Below are 8,860 nucleotides of genomic sequence, written 5' to 3'. Positions count from 1 at the left end.
AATTACCAGATAAATCTGTTCAGCTAATAGTGATACAAGTGCTAAGTCAGCAGGATATAAACTATGCAAATTCCAATAGACCAGAAAGGACTGGAGAGTGAGCTTTACAGACCCAGGAGCTGGACAAAAGCCTGAACTTAAAAACCAAACCAGGGAGCTACAGATGGGCCTTTCTGTAGGCCGGGCCTGTGGGTAGACTACACAATACCATATATGTTTCCCTACACACATCAAAATCAGCTTATAAGCAATTTAGAAGGCGACTTGGGGCTTCTGTTTCATAACCTTGAAGTAAGGAAAAAATTTAAGATACAAAGCGTCCCAAGTCAAATATCATGATTGTGGATTTAGTTTTATTAAAATTAAGAGCTTTTGTTTATCAAGAGGTAATATACAAAGAATATTTTCTTAAAAGAGGCCAGTATTTGGAGGTCTCAAAATATATACATATATGTATACAAAAACATATATCTTACTGTTCACATTATAAAATAACTTCTATTCTCAATAGAAAAAAAAAAGACATAGGTCAGAAAAATGAATCAGAGCCTTCAGCACATCAGGGGAAAAACACAAACAGCTCCTAGCCATGAAAAAGGTTGTTCTGTTTCAGTGGTAATGAGGGAGGTGCAAAGTGAAGCCATTTTGAGATACTGAATTCACTCCTACAGGTTCGTAGAGATCAAAAAGACTGATGCTGCTCAGTGCTGGCGGGGTGTCAGCAGTGAGGCTTGACAGTACCTAGCACATTAGAAACTGTGACCCAGAAGGCCCACTCCTTTTTATGCCCTAGAAAAATTGTGGCATCTATGCCTCCGTGTATGTAAATATTTACAGCGTCCTTTTATGTAAAAGCAGAAGAATTATAAATGACTTAAACATTATCAGTGGAAGAATTAGAAAATACACCTTGATATTCATAAGACAGTTTTGTAAAAAAAGAAAATGGAAATGAACTTTAGCCACATACATCAATACGAATGAATCTCAAAAATGTTAAACTTATTGAAATAAGTATCTTGTAGGCATCCCTACACACATCATACTTCCATAAAATTCTAGCAATCACTCAATGCATGGGAAACAAATCAACATATTATTTACAAACATATATATATATATATATATATACTTATCATAAAAAGGGAAATGTGTGTGTAAAAAGATGCTGACACCAACAGTCACCAGGGATGTAAAAAGCAAAATGAGATCTCATCGCATACCCGCTATTAGCAAGATAGACAGAGAGCTCCAAATGCTGGTAAAGAGGAGAAGAAACTGGCGTCTTCTGACATGTCTGGTGGGGCTGTAAAGGCTGCAGTTGCTTCAGGACACAGTCTGGAGAAAATGGAAAACATTTGCTCCAAAGGTTAAATATAGAACGACCCAGAAACTCCCCTCGTAGGGACCAAAACACTGAATATGTTAACCTCACACAAAACTATACAAGAGAGTTCACAATAACATTATTCATGATAGTCACAAAGTGGGAGCAACCTAAATGCCATTCCCAGATGAAAAATAAAAGTAGAAAGAGCTATACAACGAATACAGTTCGGCAACAGAAAAGAATGAAGTTCTGATATGAGCTATAGAATAAATGCAAACACACAAATTGAAAGAAAAGTATCTCCCTAAAAAACCCACATCTTACAATTCCCTTTGGATGTAGTACCCCAAAAGTAACTGTAGATAGACATGGAGGTGATTGCCCCCCTTGGGTGGCGCAGTGGGAGAGTGAGATGAGGTCGCCATTGAATTGCTCAGGACTTCTTAGGGAGGAGGACAGGCCCTGAAGCTGACTGTGGGCCTGGCTGCACGGCCATGTCCCAGAATCTGCTGCACTGTATACCCTAAAGGGTACAGTAAGTGGATCACAACTCAACAAAACCCTCGCCAGAAAAGTAAATGGACGGTAACAATAGCAAGGAAATATAACAACAAAATTCAATCTAATGGCAGCTTTGAGGAGCTGGCAATGGAATCATTAGCATGCCTTTTATTAAACTAGATGATGTCACATTACATACATGTCATACATACCAAGTCTTGATGCTGTAGATACTCAAAGTATTTCGGTGACCCAAAAAATAGGTGAAAACATTTAGCCTCTCTAATAGCAGTACAACAGGGGCTGGAGAGTTAGCTCAGTGGTTAAGAGTACTGGCTATCCTTCCAAAGGACCTAGGTTCAATTCCCAGCAGCCACGTAGCAGCTCACAGCTGTCTGTAAGCCTAGCTCCAGGGGATCTGAGACCTGTAGCCAGAACACTCATACACATAGAACAAAATAAAATTAAAGGGAAAAGAGCTGTCTTTTCATAGTCATATGTAAAAGGTCTTAGCGTTCCTGCTGAGCCTGTAAGTCACCAAGGGTTGGCTGTGAGTGTGAAGCACACACTCTCACACAGCAGGGAGCTAGAGGATGTTTCTAGGGGATAATTCATGACTTGAGCCTTAGTTACCGTGTCTGCTAGGTATTTCAGCTTCTAGAATGCATCTACCTTCTCTCTCCTTTGAGTCAGCTGCTCTTGTGACTCGCATCTTTAAGGCAAGGACTTAAGAGAAGTAGCTGGCAGTTTCCATTTTCCCACTCCTAGAAGCTGTCTATCAAACCATAGAGAAACCCAGACTAGTCTGTAGAGTGATGAGGGGTCGCAGAGAGAGGCCCTGGGCAGGGAAGGCTACCTTGTATGGTCCTGCCTCCCAGTCAAACTCCAAACCACATCCAGACACAGGACACAGGACACAGGACACAGGACAAGAATCAAAACTTCTCATCTGGGCTCAACCCACAGAACCCAGAGCGAGAAATCATTCATCCTGGTTGTTTTACGGTATGAAATTTGGGATGGTTTGCCAAAACATCACAACATCCTGAGGAAACAACGGAAGATACGAACAAATCTCTGTGCACAAGAAACTCACATAAACATGCTTTGCCATATCAGAAAAAGAAACAGAATGCATCTGAATCCTTGGTTGAGATCCTGGTGTTCTTTGGCTGCCCAGCTCCCACTCTTCCATTTATTTCCTAACAACCTCCCCTTCATTTACAGCGTGGCTTCTGCGGGGCTCCCCTTCTCCGTCAGTGGTCAGATGACTCAGGTCCACACCATATGCTCCTGGGATTGGTCCAGTCCGGGCCATGACTCAGTGCTGTAGTCATAGCGGCGGTGGGCCCCAGGCAAGCGCTGCAGCCTCCGGAAACTCTCCTTTCCCTCCAGCCTGCTAGTCACAGATGACGGAACAGATCTTTTTTGTTTTTTAATTCGCTTTATATCCTAGTTGTAGCCTCACCCCTCCTCCCCTCCTAGGCCCACTCTTCTACCCTCTTCCCTTCCCATCTCATTTTTCTCAGAAAAGGGAAGCACCCTTTCCCATCTAGCCCAGCTTATCAAGTTTCATCATTACTGAGCGTGCCCCTTCCCCTGTGGCCTGGCAAGGCAGTCCCACCCGGGGGGAAGTGATCAAAAAGCTGGCAAGTGAGTCCATGTCCAATGCAGTCCCCACTTCCCTTACTAGAGGACCCACTTGAGGCCTAAGCTGCCCATCTGTTGCATCTTTGTAGGGGGCCTAGGCCTAGTTCATGCATAGTCCTTGGTTGATGCTTCAGTCCCAGCAAGCCCCGCTGGGCCCTGGTTAGCTGGCTCTGTCAGTCTTCTTGTGGAGCTCCTGTCTTTCCTGACGGAGTGGTCTTCCGAGTGGTGCTACCCAGCAGCGCATCAAAACAGATGCCGAGACTCACAGCCGAACATTCAGTGATGCATAGGGCATCTTGTGAAAGCGTGGGAGGAAAGAGAAAAGGACCTAGAGGTGATGGAACAGATCTTAAGAGGGCTAAGAATTAAGCAAACACAGGGCTGGAGGATGGAGAGGAGCTCCAGGTCCTCAGTCCAGCCCGGACTGTCCGGTGGATAAGCCACAGCAAGTTTTCTGCTTTGTTTTTGGCTCAAGTTGGCGGAGTTGAACAAACACAAGGTCTGTCTCCATCAGGGAAAGCCAGTTTGCAGAAGAGCAAACATCAACCCAAACCAATTCCGGAGGAAAGAGGAAATAAAGGAGCAGAAAAGCTGATGTGAAAGCTAACAGTCACAGCCTCTGTGCCTCGCAGTTGGTGGTTCAAATCCTGTGTCTTCTCTGTTTGTTGTTTGTTTATAGCAGGATTCTTCAGTTCCCTTTGTACAGAGCTACAGAGAGAATATCTTGTGTGCTGTATAGATGCAACACCTGTCAATTAAAAAATTAAAAAAGAAAGGAAAGGGTAGACTGAAAGATAGGACCTCTGGTAGGCAGAAAGGATTCTGGGATAGAGCTAGGCACAGGAGATTTCCCCAGGAAGACATGAAAGAGGACAAAATCAAGTCTGGAGAGAAGGCTAGGGTTCAAACTACTGACTGCCCTTCCAGAGGACCCAGGTTCAATTCCCAACAACTGCATGTCAGCTCACGACTGTCTGTAACTCCAAGATCTGACTCTCTCACACACACAAACATGCAGGCACAATGCCAAAACACACAACAAACAAACAAATAAATCTGATTTAAAAAAGAAGTTTGATTAAAAAAAAACTGACTGAAAATGGACTGAAGAAATAAAACTTAGAAGAATATATGAGTGTAAATCTTCTTGGCTTAACATTTGGCAATAGTTTCTTAAATATGGCAACCAAAGGAAAAGGCAATGGAGTGAAAAAGGAACAATGTCTGGCATTATGGCACATGCTTGCACTCTTTCCATATACAGGAGGCAGAGACAGGAGGATCACTACCAGTTCGAGACCAGCCTGGTCTACTTACCTCTGAGGCCCTGTCTAAATGAATGAATGAAATGAATGAGTTGAGCTTCCCCCAAAGTAAGAGGTTTGTGATGCAGTATTCCACACACTGGAATATTTTCTAGTCCTTATAGGTAGTAGTACTGAGATGGACTGGACAATAAATGAGCCTTGAAAACTTTGTGCTGAGCAAAAGAACCCAGCCACAAAAATCCACATATCCACGGTTAAATCCTTGTGAAATAAGCAAACGAACAGGGATAGGGATCAGGTTAGCATGTGGGGAGGATCAGGCTGAGTAGCATTGTTTAACAGGCATGGGGTTTCCTTCAGAGGAGCCGGGTAAAGGGCTTATTCTGGTGCAAAGGGCATTCCGAAAGCAGAAAGTGGTCATGGTTGCACATTCTGGACATAGTAAGATCTCTTTGAATTTTGCACTTTGAAACAGAACAATCTGTTACTCATGACTTACCACAAAATATGTCTTAATATCGGGAAAATATACACGTTCTTAAGGCAAGAAGCTATGATTTAAAGGTGAATGATTTCAACTCTAAGTAGAGAAACAGAATGTCAACTATAAGGTAGCTGGGAATATAGTTGGCAGCACAGCATTTGCCAAGCAAGTGTGAGGCCCTAAGTTCAATTCCCAATACTGCAGAAAGGCCCAGTTCAACCAGCCAACAAGCCACACCCCCCACAAGTGTGAAATGTTAACAATGAAAATCATTTCCAGGTGGTGGGATATGGTTGATTTTTTTCTTTATATCACCTTATATTTTTAATTTTTCTAATATGATTATCTTATCTTTATAATCAGAAAAGAATATTATAAGTAACCACAAATAAAATCATCCTGTCTCTGCCTCCTGCATGTGCCAGGATGCCGGGCATATTTTCTTTTTCGTGTAGATATTACTAACATTTACTGGCACCAAGTTGCTCTCGCCTTTCTGAGCACTAAGAGGTCCATACTCCGGACTCAATGAACAGTGAGAAGAAATCATGTGAACCACGATGGTAGTTATCTTAAAATCACAATAGCTCACACATCTGCAATTTGGATTGGGCTGAACCAAAATTCCTAAAGTCAGCTCATCAGATCACCAGAGAAGTTCCAAGCCTGGAGGCTAGGAGCAGCCTGTGCTTTCTCTGGGCAGCAGTTGATGCTGGCTGCCTGCCATTAGCGGGGTCCTCAGCTGGAACTATGAACAGAACAGCCATGGATGATCTCTCTGTGTAGCTAGTGAGATTTTTTTTTTTTTTTTTTTTTTTTTTTTACAGCATGATACTGGGTCAAAGGATTAAGAGTCTCAGGAGAGTCAAGCAGATGCTGACCTTCTCATATCAGCTGGCCTGAAATCGCTGAAAGCCACTCAGATTTGAGAGGAGCCATGATTCACAACTGTGTGTTGAAGGGACATCAAAGCAGAGCAGAAGGGAATGGGGAAGGGTAGACGCTCTGGCTGAGACCCTTGAGAGCCTTTGAACAACTCTCCAGTCCCTTCCCTGCTCAGCTGTCATAGTCACATTTTGAGAGGGTAGAAGACCAAGACAGGCGGACCACATTCCTGAGTTACCGGAAGACGTCTTGAAAGCTGAGAATGTTCCCAGAGGCAGCACCCTGGAGAAAGAATTGCTTCCTCAGCAGCACACACTTGGACGGTGTAGGGTAAGCGAGAACAGTGGGTGTGGCCTGGTGCTCTGTCATAATGCTTCTTCTAACCTCTTAATTTTTGATTACATAAGTACTTTGGTCACATTTTTTTACTACTTTGAACTTTCTACGTGAAAAAAATGAACAAATACTTTTCAAGATATGTGGTCACTTGCACACAGACATATTTTCACAAAGCTTAAATACAAGGTAACAAAGAAAATATGTAATGGTTTATATGGGGCCTCATCAGCATTGCTGAACTAAAGAACTATGAGATGAAAACTAAGGAAGCCAAGTATTATTTCTCTATTATCAAGTGAAAATTGATTAATCAAAGATATAGTTATAAAATCTTCTGAGGGACAGCATTGGTAAACCTTGCTCACAAGAAGGAGAGACAAGTGTGTCCGTGGTGTGTGAGGCTGGTTTCTGGACAGCATTGGCTGTTTCTCAGCGGCCATCCACCAAGAATTCTCTCATTTGCTTGAGGCTCTTGGATTAGGTTGGCTGGAGGCTAGTGGGACACAGTGATCCGCTTGCCTCCCCTCACCCACCCTGGAGTTAAAAGCATGCCCCACCACAGCTGGCCTTATAATGTGAATCTGAGGAGTCCAAATGAGGTTGTCTTCTTGCTTGTAAGGCAAGCAGCTTACCAACTGAGCTGTCTCCCTCACCCAAGAAAACGTCTGTTTTCTTTTGTAAGGCATATTATTTGAATATGTTTTGAAAAATCAAGAGGAAATGTTTGCTAAAAATAATACATCCTTGCCAAGGTGCTTATAAACTCACGAGTAGTTTAAAGGAAACTTGGAGGCTCCTGGGAAATATCTATAGCATTTGAACATGATACTATAGGAAAACGGATGTTGGGAAAGAAAGGTTGGTGACTCATGGGTGCTAGGCGGCTCAGTGGGCTGAATCAATCGACATTTCTATTCAAGTTTCCCTCCCTAGATGGAATGAGAGGCCCAGGGAGCCGGGCCTTTGTGTCAAGATAAAAGAGTCATAGGAGAAAAGTAATCTCTACATTGTCCAACTTCTACTGGAAAGACCTAACAACCCAGGCGGGGAGGGGAAACAAAGGGTTATTGTTGGGAACATAATAATCTGTCTCAGGCTGTAGAATTATGAAATGCTCAGCTTGTTCTATAGGAGAATAGGTGTTACAAAGTGTTTTTCAAAATGAAAAATAAAGGCAAAAAAAATCTGGTTGCCAGTCATCTATTTTTGCCACTTTTTATTTTACTATGATAAAAAACACTGACAAAAGTAACTCACAGGTAAAAGGGCTTATTCTGGTGCAGAGTTCGAGGTCACAGTCCACCATGGAGGACAGGCACAGCAGCAGGGCCTTAAAGTCACTGCCACAGCCAAGAAGCAGAGAGCGAGGATGCTCCATTCAGCTCACTTATACCATCCCTCAGGTTCCGGGATCTGTGCCTAGACATGATTTCATTCATAAAGGACGGGTCTTCCCATCTCAATCAGCTAATCATGCAACCCTCCACAGGCATGGCACAGGCCCAGGCTCCTTCATGAGTCCACACTTCATCAAGTTGACAATTGAGACCAACCATCACACTGCCTCCTGGAAGAGCCTCTGGTAGCCACTTCCATTGACCACCCACCTCAGAAAAATAAACACATAACTACCTGCAATTCTTCTCCTAGGAATATGCCTAGAAGAACTAAACTCAGGAGCTTGAAGATACATGACCCATCAGGCAAGGTCATCTGCTGCCAAGACTGATGCCCTGAACTTGATCAGAGACCCACATGGTAGAAAGAGGGAGCTAACGCCCATTATTTGTCCTCTCACATACATACACACATGTGGGCACACCACACAAACACACACAGGTGCATACGATAAATAAGGTGATGAAAGCTTACAAATGTTACTGGGCACGGTTTTTCAACAGTGTTTTGTTACTTCAGGACATTGCATCCTTAGAGTAGCTAACGCTGTGGCTATTCTGTTACCTGAATTTCACCACAGCAGTTTTAATGTGCCACTGTTTTGCTGTGACCTCTTTTGTTCTCCATCCACTTCCTGAGAGAAGGAAACACCTGTGGTCCCAAAACTAATGTGGTCCCAAAGCAGGCTCTGCCCATAGCAGTCATCAATTAATGAACTGAATGAAAGAATATATAAAAGCAAAAGTATATATATGGAGGAAGGGAGTAGAAGACTTGAGATGGCTATAAACAGCCACGGGATTTTTGCTTTCTCCAAGCTTAACAATCTTCATCTGAGAATCAGAGTAAGGGATTCAGAAACATGCCTTGCCCTGTACACCCCAGCAATGTCTCTTCTCTGGGCCAAGTTTCCCTACAGAACAGAACTTGTGAGAACAGTATACCATGCTCATTAGGATGATTGGCTCTGGGGAATTATGTTACTACACCAAACTGTATAACAGG

The sequence above is a fragment of the Meriones unguiculatus genome, chromosome 16, assembly GCF_030254825.1.
Source record: "Meriones unguiculatus strain TT.TT164.6M chromosome 16, Bangor_MerUng_6.1, whole genome shotgun sequence".
Classification (NCBI taxonomy): domain Eukaryota; kingdom Metazoa; phylum Chordata; class Mammalia; order Rodentia; family Muridae; genus Meriones; species Meriones unguiculatus.
The sequence above is the reverse complement of the archived record's forward strand: the minus strand, read 5'-3'. Positions refer to the sequence as shown.